Raw genomic sequence first — 11052 nt, 5'->3', positions numbered from 1 at the left:
TGGCCCCATCCCCTCTGGTCCCGGCGTTGGGCCACCCCCACCGGGCTGGGCTGATGCAATCCTCACAGCTTCCCGGAAGGCAACCGGGACATACGTGTGCCGGGGGTGGGAGACACCCCTGCCCCAGGGACAGAGGACTTCCCGGCCCTGGAGACCCAACGTCGTGGTGTCCAAGCAGAGGTGTGAGCCCCTGCTCTCTGACCCAGTGGGGGTCTAGAACTTGGGCTCATGCCTCTGAAGGACTCACCTGAGGCAGGGGCCCTGCTGCCCCTCCGTTCTGACCCCGCATCTCCCCTTCACACTGCTGTGTCACGACCTGTGAACGGTCTGTCCCCCAAATCGCAGTGTGCGCTGGAGGGAGGGGTCCCATAAACACTGTGCAATAAATGGGTGAGAGAAGGTGAACGAGTGCAGGTGAGCACAGGTGCGCGCGGGGGAGCGAGTGGTGTCTGCTGAGCAGGTGAGCCCGCCCCAAGCACACGGCCCTGGCTGTCCCACAGAGCCTCCTGGTTCCAGGGGGCCTGTCAGCCACGGAAGCTACGGCAGGAGTGTCTCCCCGCCAGGTCTGCCCGCCCTGGGTGATGGGGGCCCCCCGGCACTGACCTGGGGTAGCACAGGTTGGCTGAGGTGACGGGGGACAGCAAGGGGGGTAGACCGTGGCCAGCTCCCTGGCTGTGTGGCCTTCCATGGCCTGTCCCCCGTTAGGGCGCCTGCAGCTGCTTTGCATGGGACCAGCCCCTCCCGGCCTGTGCACCTGGAGGACGGTGTGCATCCCTGAGGGTCCTGGGCCTGGGAGAGCCCGTGGAGGCCCTCAGGGTCAGAGGTCAGGGAGCTGGAGCCCCCGAGGATGTCGCTCCAGGCCTCTCTCCCAGGCCTGAGGGCTCCGGCGCTGCTGGGCTCGTGGCCGCCTCCCTCCTGTCTCTGCTCCTGTCTTCATGGCCATGTCCCCTGCGTGGTCTCTGCTTCTCAGATCTCACTGGGACCCTTGCCAGTGGAGTTGGGGCCCAGGATGAAGGTCCCTCAAGGCCCTTCACTTAATGACACCTGTGAAGATCCTTTTCCCGAATACACACACTCACGGCTTCTAGGGGCTCGGGTGGGGCATGTCCTTTGGGGGCCGCCATTCACCTGGCTTCACCTCAGGACTCACAGCCAGACAGCACAGTCCCCGGGGTGGGCAGGGCAGGCAGTCCATCCGATCCAACCACAGGCAGGATGGGAGGGAACCCCCCCCGGGGGCTCGGCCCCTCAGGCAGTGAGGCTTCACACTCGGAGGACCTGCAGGCTCTGCTCCGAGCAGCTCAGGTATTGCCCACCGGGGCCCTGGCCCACGGACGCCCCTGAGCCCAGGCCAGGCGGGGTGCGCCTGACTCCCAGGTGGGGGATCCTGGCAGCTCCCCGAGGCTGGCCCGTGCTGAGCGCAGAGATCCTCCCCGAGCCGGGCCCTGAGCTGGGTCTGACTCAGGAGGGTCCACCCTCTAGGAGAACATCCCACACAGCCTGGTGTGAATAGAGGCCCCCGCTGCCCCAAGGCCTGACCCCGCCAGGTCACCGTCACAGCTCCCCTGGGCCACTGGGCACTTTCCGCAAAGTCCCCAGGCCCCGCCCCTTTGGGACAAAGACCCTGGGCCATTGAGCTGTGTGACAGGTCACTAAGGTCCTTCAAGCACTGGAGACGGAGCCACTTCCCCACTCAGCCCCGGCCCCCCTTCACTTCTGCACCTGCAGAGTAAATCCCCGACGGGCGTACCCACAGCCCTGCATCCTGCCATCTGGGGAGACCTCGGCTGCGCTCGGAGCAGCTCTGTGGGCCGTCTGTGCCCGGGGTGGGGGTGTTTCGGCCTTGGGCTGGGAGGGTCTCCGGGGGGGCAGTTCCCGGGGACGGATGGCCGAGTCCTTGCAGCCAGCACTCCTAGTGGCCAGGGGCAGGGGGAGAGGGCGTGGTCCTTGAGGGGCCCAGGTGGCACCCCGCAGGCCACCACGCAGGACTACTGCGGCCACGGGGGTCCAGCTTCTCAGGACCTCTACCCACTTGCACGTAGCCCTCAAGTGCGGCCCTGCTGCCCCCTCGACAGCTGCCCCCAGGACCCTTCCAGCTGCCCACCATCCTGCTGGTCCCCACGGGAGGGGCTGGCCCTCAGTCTCCCAGCCCTCTCCACGCAGCAGGCAGCCTTCACTTCTCTGCCTCTGGGTGGCCAGTGCCCATGCCAGCCGGACCTGTGTGTGCACCCGCCCCGATGTGTGTGTGCACCCGGGGCCTGAGGCCAAGTCACCCATGAGCACGCCCCGCCCAGAGCTGCCCAATGGGGAGGGGCGCAAGCCCGAGCTGTGCGGACACCGTCCAGCCATACAGGAGGGCGTTAGGACGTCCCGAGCCTTCCCTCCCACAAACAGGCACCCCGGCCCAGATTCTGGTCACTACCATGGACGGCGGCCACTTCCTGGCCCAGCTGTCGTGCAGGTGGACGTGACTGCAGGTGTGGGGCGCAGGGAAGGGGGGAGGGGAACATGCTGGACCCTCGTCTCTGGCCTTTGCTGGACAGGATAGCCAAGCTGGGGCAGCGGAGAGAGCCCCTTCCCCTTCCCCTATCAGGCCCAGGAGCTCCTCTCAGGTGTGGCCTGGTGGCCCGCAGATAAGCAGATTAGCGCTGTGTGCGCCAGTGTGTGAAATCAGTGAAGTCAGCCTTATCAAGTGGGGATGTTGTCTCAGGTGGGGCTGGACAGGCCCAGGTGAGGAGGGCGTTCCCTACCCCACCCCATGGCTGGGAGGTGGCGGGGCCAGGAGCCTGGAGGGCCAGGGTGTGGAGGGGAGCAGGGAGCCCACTGCTTGGTGTTCCGGCCTCTGGTCCCCATCGGGCCTGCCCTTCCTGGCTCGTCCTCACAGAACATCCACTCGTGCATCTCCTGAGCTCCTGTGTCAGGGGCACCGACAGAGACCGGGAGGGGGATGCTGGGGTTTGGGGGGGCCCGGCCTGCTCAGGGCACCCAGTGGGGAGGGGCCTCGGGCATCAGCGGGGCAGTGTCTGCAGTGGTATTGGGGGCACCTGGGGCGACCGAGAGCACCCACATGCCGTCTGGATGGATTCTCAAGAGGGGACCTCCACCAGCAAATGAGGAGGCGGTGTCGGGAGTTCGGCTGCCTGGCCTGAGGTCACTGGCCGGTGGTTTGAACCTCACCTCATCCTACTGAGCTGGAAATATAATAAACCAGAGAGGAAACTGGGGGAAAGCAACGCAGACACGGGGACTTGGACAGAGCCGGGCCGGTGGCCGGACAGTCGGTACCGCTCAGGTGGGCCCTGCTCGCAAGCGGCAGGGTGTTGGCACCCAGCCTTCCTGTCATTCCTGGCTGGATGTGAGGAGAAGGGCCATGGACAGGGAGGGGGGAGCCAGGGTGGCCTGGGGGGCCCGGGGGAGGGGCCGAGCCCTGGGCGGGCTTGCAGGAGGGCAGAGGAGGCTGGTGTGGGCACAGACCTGTAGTCGTTGGGGCCCTCCTCGTCTGCCCACCCCGGCCAGGCTGAGCCCCGTCCCCCACTTCTTCACTCCCTGAAAGTCCCGTTCTGGATCTGTCCCCGGGACCTCTGCCTCCTCCCAGCCCCACGTCCACCTAGTGAAGTCTCACCCTCCATGAAGCCCTTCCATGTCCCCTGTCCGTCCTCACCCCACCCGCCCCTCGTCCACAGATGGGCAACAGGCTCTGAGGACAAGCTCCCAGGCCAGGTCCTCCAGCCGAGCTCCGCATCTGCGCGTGCATCCCGGGAGACTGCCGCAGCCCTGTGTCACTCTGGGAGGGGGGGTGCGCCGAGGAGCCTGCAGTCTAGACCGCCCACCCACAGGGGAGGGCAGAGACACAGAGGCTGTGGGAGCCTGGAACCCACTGAGAGGCCAGAGGGGGGAGAGGCGAGGCCGTGGTCCCAACCTGCCGCCATCCTCCTGCCCCTGCTTGGCCCTTCCTCCTCTCGCGGTCACCTCCTCCAGGAAGCCAGCAGGATGTGGCCCCGCTCCTGTCTCTTCCCACCCCCCACTAGCCTCAGAGCTCCTCCAGTGGGGCCACAACGGGGGAGCGTCTGCGGGGCCTGCTAAGGGCTTGTGAGGTGATGCAGCCGCCCAGGCGCCTGGCTGCCATTCCCTGTGCTCCAGTGGTGCCCAGCCTCTGCCACAGGCAATTCCGACCCTCTGGTATGGGAACCGGCGCGCACCGCACCAGCTTCTGATCTCTCCTCCTTGCATGCCCTCACGTCCTCACTGCATCCCAGCCCACCAGGTCCTCACCGTGCCGGTATCTGCTCGGCGTTGCACAAGGAACACCTTCCATGCTTTCCTCGCCCAGCTGTGCACGCACCGTTGGAAATTCTCTGTGGCCCTCCGGGCCAGGTCTGCCTTTTCCACAGGGCGTCGTTTCCCTTGCATCTCGACCGTGCTGGCTACGTATCTCTAGACTTTCTGGAGACCCCGCGTCATTATCACCCACATGCTTACTCCATCAGGTCCCACCTCAGCCCCCTCAGGATTTAACCCTTTGAGGGCCATTTCCTCCCTGGCACCCCAGCCTTCTCATTCATGCACAGATCTCCACTTATTCAGGATTACTTTACCCCTCTGGGCAATAAAGATATGGAAAAAGGAACATCTTTAGTAAAACTGTTGGGCCAGGCTTTGCCCTCTGCCACAGCACATGGCAACGCTCCAGCAGCCCGGGTCCTGCAGCGAGAAGAGTGAGCCCACGACAGACGTGTCACGTGGGTCCCGAGTGGGGCTTGGCTAGTTTAAGCCTCAGACTTTTAAGTAACTGACTGATACACTGACCAACTGGTGAGCCCAGGGCCAGTAGACCCTGTGGTCCCCTCAACAGGAAAGTACCAGAGGCCTGGAGAAGCCACTTCATGGCAAGCAAACAACAAACAAATAAAACCAGCTGAAGTGGGGCCCTTGGAAAGAGTCATTAGCTGGTATGAGAGACAGGAGAGACACATAGTTTTGTAAGAAAAAAAGTTACGACAGGGAAATAAAGTATATTTTAGAAAGTATCTATTAATTCAAGAAACCATTGACTCTGAAACAAGAAGGGAAAGACGGACAATTAAAGACGGCTAAAAAGGGGACTTCCCTGGTGGTGGAGTGGTTAAGAATCCGCCTGCCAATGCACGGGACACGGGTTCGAGCGCTGGTCCGGGAAGATCCCACATGTCGTGAAGCAACTAAGCCCGTGCACCACAACTACAGAGTTTGCGCTATAGAGCCCGCGAGCTACAACTACTGAGCCCGTGTGCCACAACTACTGAGTCTGCGCTCTAGAGCCCACGAGCCATAACTAGTGAGCCCGCGTGCCACAGCTACTGAAGCCTGTGCGCCTAGAGCCCGTGCTCCGCAACAAGAGAAGCTACTGCAGTGAGAAGCCCACATACCGCAACAAAGAGTAGCCCCCCACTCAACACAACTAAAGAAAGCCCACTTGCAGCAACGGAGACCCAATGCAGCCAAAAATAAATAAATAAATAAATTAGTTTTTTTAAAAAAAAGACTGAAAAGAAACGATCGGTGGGTACACACCACAGCACAGGTGAGTCTCGGAAACATCCAGGCACCAGGAGCTACTCCTTCTGATTCCATCTGTGTGACATTCCAGAACATTCCAGAACACACACGAATAAGGTACAGGGACAACACTCAGACCAGCGGCTGCCTGGGTCAGGAATAAGGGTGGGGTTGACTGGAAAGGGGCACGAAGTAATTTTTTGAGGTTATGGAAATGTGTCTTGATCGTGATGCTGGTTTCCTGAGTGTAAACATTTGCTAAAACTCACTGACTATTGACTTGAAGTGAATTAATCTTCTGGTGTGTGAATTATATCTCAATAAAGTTTAGTCTAAAAGAAAAGAAAAACCTGATTAACTGAAAAGAAATCAGGAAAGAGGAACAAAGAACAGGTGGGTAAAACAAAACAAATTGCAAGATGATAGACTTAAACCCAACCAGGCCTGGGAGAATGGAAGGGTGGTGGTTTCTCTGCCATCCACAGGGGTGACTCAATATTGCTGATAGAAAAAGATAGCCTCTATGGTAACAGTACTCAGTGAACATCCACGGGGCAGAAAAGGCAAAGTAAACATAAGCCAAACGGCACGAGAAGGACAGAGGCCAAAGAAAGAGGCAGGGATGCACCCAACAGGGTGGCTGGAGAGCCCACTCTTACCTGTGAGAATAAAGGCACATCCAACTTCCCTGAACACAAAGCTGGAGGTGGGGTGAGAAAGGGAGAAAAACACTTACAGGCTGACTACATGTTTATAAGAGACATATCTAAAAATCATGCCACAGGAGAGTTAGAGGGGAAAGGCAACACCTTCCCCCAGAGTGTCAGTGGAGGTTGTGCAGGGGAGCACTAATGAGGAACACCTGCCCCCCCAGCCAGGGAGGCCTCATGGGGAGCCAAGACTCCCAGTCCACCCAGCAGTAATGAGAAGGCCTCTTGGGTGTCAACAGAGGGCTGGACCCCCATCTGGTTCTCCCCTTCCCCTGGTAAATCTGCGCTAGAGAAAGCCAACTAAACAGGCTTAAATAAGGTCCAGAATCTCATGACAGTACCCAAAATGTCCAAGTTTCAATAAAAATATTGTTCATCATGACCAGAAGCAGGAAGATCTCGAACTGAATGAGAAAGGACGGTCAACAGAGGCCAACACTGATGACACAGATGTTAGATTATCCAGCAAAGAGTTTAAAGCTGCTGCCAGAAAATGTTTCAGTTATGGACACATTGAAATGAATAAAAAACGTAAAGTGCGAGCAAAGAAAGAGAAAATATAAAGGAGAACCGAAAATTACAATAAATGAAATAAAAGCCAACCCAGCACAATGGAGGGAAAGGATCACTGTACTGGATTGTAGAACAACGGAAATTACCCGATCCGATCAACAGAAAATACATGGGAAAAAAATGAACAGAGACTCAGAAACCTGTGGGATCTGTGCCACAGGGGACCTGGAAAAAGTACTCAAAGAAATAAAGTTTTAAAACATCCCAAATTTGGCAAGAGACCCACAGATTGAAAAAGCTGAGTGAACTCTAAACAGGTTAAACCCAAAGAAAGCCATACCAAGACATATCATAGTCAAACTTCTGAAACCTAAAGGCAAGAAAATTTTAAAAAATGAAAGCAATGAGAGAAACAGCACTTTACCTTTAGGGGTAAAAACCAATTTGAATGACGGCCGATTTCTCGTTAGAAATCATGAAGGCCAAAAAAGCATGACATCTTCCACGTGTTGAAAGAAAAGGACTGCCAGCCCAGAATGCTTAACCCAGTGGAAATATTCTCCAGAAAGGAAGGGGAAGACAAGCCATTCTCAGATGAAGGAAAAATTAGAGAATCTGTCACCATAAGATATATCCTAAAAGCTGCGAAATTTGTGAACTGAAAACTGATATAACTGAAAGGGGAAATATATAAATTTACAATTCCAGCTGGAGATGTCAACCCCCGTCTCTCAACAACTGATAGAACAACTAGACAGAAAATCATCAAGGATGTAGAAGAACTTAACACCATCAACCAACAGGATCTAATCAACATTTACAGAACACTCCACCCAACAGTAGCAGAATACACACACTTTTCAAGTGCCCACAAAATATACCAAGACGGACCACATCCTGGGACACAAAACAAATCTCAACAGATTTAACATAACGGAAACCACACAGAGTTTGTTCTCTGACAACAATAGAATCAAGTTAGAAACCAGTAACCAAAAGTTAACAAGAAGATCTCCAAACACTCAGAAACACATTTCTAAATAATCCATGGACCAGTGAGGAAGGCTCGAGGAAGCACAAAGATACCCTGAACTGAATAGAAATGAAAACTCAACATATCAAAAATTGAGGGACAAACCTAAAGCAGTGCTGGGGGGATTTTATATCAGTAAAGGCGTACACTAGGAAAGAGGAAATGTCTCGTATCAGTACACGAAGCTCCCACCTCAGGAACCTATAAGAAAAGAAGGGAAAAAGGGACTCAAAGCAGAAGGAAGGAGAAAGCAAAGACAGCAGCAGAAACCGGAGAAATTGAAAACAGGAAAATGGGAAAGAAATGAATGAATTTTAACTCATTCGAATGGAAGAAATGAAATGAAAGAAAGAAAAATATCAATAAAATTTACAGAACTCTAGAAAGGCTGAAAAGAAAAAAGAGAGAAGACCCAAGTTACCGATATCAGGAATGGAACAGGGGATATCACTACAGAACCCACAGTCGTCAAAAGGGTAATGAGCAAATGCTAGGAACAACTCTACACACAGAAACTTGACAACTTAGATGAAATAAACCAATTCCTCAAAAAGCAAAAACTACCACAACTCACTCAATATAGATAATTTGTGTAGCCTTATAACTATTAAGGAAATTAGATTCATAATTTTAAACTCCAAAAAGAGAATCCAGGCTCAGATGGTTTCAGTGAAGAATTCTATCAAACTTTTAAAGAAGAATTATCACCAAGTCTGCACAATTTCTTCCAGAAAGGAGAAGAGGAGGGGACACTTCCCAATTCATTTTATGAAGTTAGTATTACCCAGATACCATAATTATAGAGACAGTACAAAAAAAATTAAAAGCCAAAACCAACAACTACAGATTAACATCTTTCGTAAATATAGATACAAAAATGTTTTACCAAGTAACGGCACACAGAGTTCATCAGTACATCAGTACGGAGCAGCTTATGTCATGGCTACAGTCTGGTCACCACGCAGTCAGCTTTTTCCATTCAGTGCCAGTTTCTGTATCTGCAAAACAGCTCAAAGGATATGGCTCAGGATATTATCTATAGCCCTGGAGGAGGAACTAAAGGTCCTTGACTTTGTTTAATGGCTAAACTATTATTATTTCATCTTGTTTGACTGTTTTCCTTTGTTTTTTCATTTTCTCACTTCTCTGATTAAATTTATTCTTTGGAACTCAGGGAAGGCCTAGGAAGCTAGGTTTCTATAAACAAGAGGCAGACGGAGGACAGGGCAGGGTCTGTCCCAGGAAGGCCCCACAGGGTCCCACTCGCATAAAGACATACCATGCTCATGCACTGGAGGACTTGACATGGTGAAAGTGTCAATTCTCCTCAAATCAACATACAAGTGCAATACAATTCCTATCAAAATCCCAGCAAGGATATTTGTAGATATAGACAAGATTATTCTAAAATTCGTATGGAAACATGAAGGAACTAGTGTAGGCAAAGCAACTGTGAATAAGAAGAAATTGGGAGACATCAATGTACCTGATTCCAGGACTTCTCATGTAGCTGGATAACCAAAACTATGTGGTATAGGTAGAGGGGTAGAGATAGATCCGTGGGACAGAAAAGAGACCCAGAAACAGACCCACACAAATACGCCCAAAGGTGCCAAAGCAATTCAGTGGATGAAGGGTTGTTTTTTCCACAAGTTGCTGGAGGCCTTGGACATAAAAAAAAAAAAAAAAAAGAATGTGGACCTAACTCACATGTTATGCAAAAATTAGCTCAGGATGGATCACACACTTAAAGGTAAAATGCAAAACTCTAAAACTTTTAGGAAAATGGGAGAAAATCTTCAGGATTTAGGATTAGGCAAAGAGTTCTTAGTCTTGACACTAAAAGCATGATCCGTAGAAGGAAATAAAAGGTAAATTTGACTTTATCAAAATTAAAAACTTCTGCTCCGTGGAAGACCCTGTTGCGGGATAAAAAGAGAAGGGACTGACTGGGAGAACATATTTGCAAACCACACATTCACCAAAGGGTTGGTATCTAGAATATATAACAAACTCTCAACATAACAACATTAAAAACCAAACAATCCAATTAGAAAATGGGTAAAAGGCATGAAGGGTCGCTTCTCTGAAGAGGACATAGAGAAGGCAAATGAGCACATGAGAAGGTGCGCAACGTCATTAGCCTGGAGGGAAATGTAAATTAAAAGCACAAGGGGAGGGCTTCCCTGGTGGCGCAGTGGTTGGGAGTCCGCCTGCCGATGCAGGGGACACGGGTTCGTGCCCCGGTCCGGGAAGATCCCACGTGCCGCGGAGCGGCTGGGCCCGTGAGCCGTGGCCGCTGAGCCTGCGCGTCCGGAGCCTGTGCTCCGCAACGGGAGAGGCCACAGCAGTGAGAGGCCTGCGTACCGCAAAAACCAAAACAAACAAATAATAATACAATCACTCTAATAATAATAACAGTTTGTCGAGTTCTTAAAAATCTAAACACGCAACTACTGTACAGCGCAGCAATCGCACAAAGGCATTTATTTATCCCGGAGAAACAAGAACTGATGTTTACGCCAAAGCCCGTGCACACATCTTCACAGCAGCATCATTTGTAACAGCCAAAACCTGGACACAACCCAGATGTCGTTCAACAGGTGGATAGATGAACAAGCTGTGGTCCGTCCACGCCCTGGGATCTCACTTGGCGGTGAAAAGCAGTGAACACAAAACAATTTGAGTGAAACTCCAGAGAATTATGCTGAGTGAAAAAAGACGGTCCCCAAAGGTTCTATACAATTCCTGAAACAACAAAATTACAGAACTAGAGAACAGACTTGTGGTTGTCGGGGGTTAGCTAGGTGGTGAGAGTGAGAGCAAAGGCAAGAGGCAGGATCCTGGGGGGGCTGGAAATGCTCTTTGTCTCGGCTGTATCAATGCCAACATCCCGGTCGAGATGTCCCACTGTTGTTTTGTAAGATGTCACCATTGGGGGAGGCTGGGTAAAGGGTACCTAGAATCTTTCTGGATTATTTCTTAGAGCTTCATGAGCACCTACAATTATCTCAAAATAAAAAGCTTAATTGAAAAAAAACCCATAGCATCAAAATATGTTCAACTGTCTTTTCAGCAAATGGTGCTGAAGTCCTTGAACATCCACATGCAAAAAAATGAAAGAAAGAAAAGAAACGCAATCCGTACACCACACCTCACACACGAATGAACACAGAACGGATGAGGATCCAAATGTAGGACCTAAAATGACAAGACTTCCACAGGAAAGCAAGAGAAAACCTTGGTGACACTGGTGGAGGC

This window comes from Leucopleurus acutus, assembly GCF_964270905.1.
Source record: "Leucopleurus acutus genome assembly, chromosome: 8".
Lineage (NCBI taxonomy): Eukaryota > Metazoa > Chordata > Mammalia > Artiodactyla > Delphinidae > Leucopleurus > Leucopleurus acutus.
The sequence above is the reverse complement of the archived record's forward strand: the minus strand, read 5'-3'. Positions refer to the sequence as shown.